Source organism: Miscanthus floridulus, chromosome 4, assembly GCF_019320115.1.
Source record: "Miscanthus floridulus cultivar M001 chromosome 4, ASM1932011v1, whole genome shotgun sequence".
In the NCBI taxonomy this organism is placed as follows: Eukaryota; Viridiplantae; Streptophyta; class Magnoliopsida; order Poales; family Poaceae; genus Miscanthus; species Miscanthus floridulus.
Window position 1 is genome coordinate 51,337,842 of NC_089583.1, and position 571 is coordinate 51,338,412.

General features: G+C 42.9%; 1 non-coding gene across 1 annotated transcript; it reads right to left on the reverse strand.

Annotated features, from left to right (window-relative positions):
- Positions 1 to 214: 214 nt before the first annotated feature.
- Positions 215 to 323, reverse strand: LOC136553056 (small nucleolar RNA R71). Its single transcript, XR_010782961.1, has one exon. It is a non-coding gene; the product is annotated as a small nucleolar RNA R71 (small nucleolar RNA).
- Between the last annotated feature and the right edge of the window lie 248 nt (positions 324 to 571).

The window sequence follows — 571 nt, forward strand, 5'->3', positions numbered from 1 at the left end:
AAGATGCGAATGCTCATCTCCAACACTTCCTGGAGATCTGTAGCACTTTTAGCTTCAAGGGAGTGACCTAGAGACACCATATTTCTCCACCTTTTCTCATTCTCACTCTTGGGGAAGACAAAGTAATTGTTCTACACCAATAAAGGTAGAAATACTACATGGGATAACTGCTCCACTGCCTTCCTAGCCAAGTTCTTTCCCATAGGCAAGACCAATGCTTTGTGTGGGAGAATTTCAAGCTTTCAATAATAGCATGATGAATCTGCCCTAGAGGCATGGGAACACTTTCAAGATTATATATCAGAATGTCCTCATCATGGGATAGGAAAATTGGCTACTCATGTAGACTTTCTACCATGGGTTGACCAACAATACCTATGAGAACATGGATACTATTGCTGGAGGTGCTTTCCTGTCACTCATAGTCCCTAGGTGCAATAGCTATCATAGAGAAGATGGCCTCCAACCAAGGTTGGAATGAAGAACGTCTTTAGATCTGCAAGAGAGGTGGAGGTATGCATCAACTCAAGGAGGTAGACATGCTATCTGCCAAGATGGATATGCTCATGAG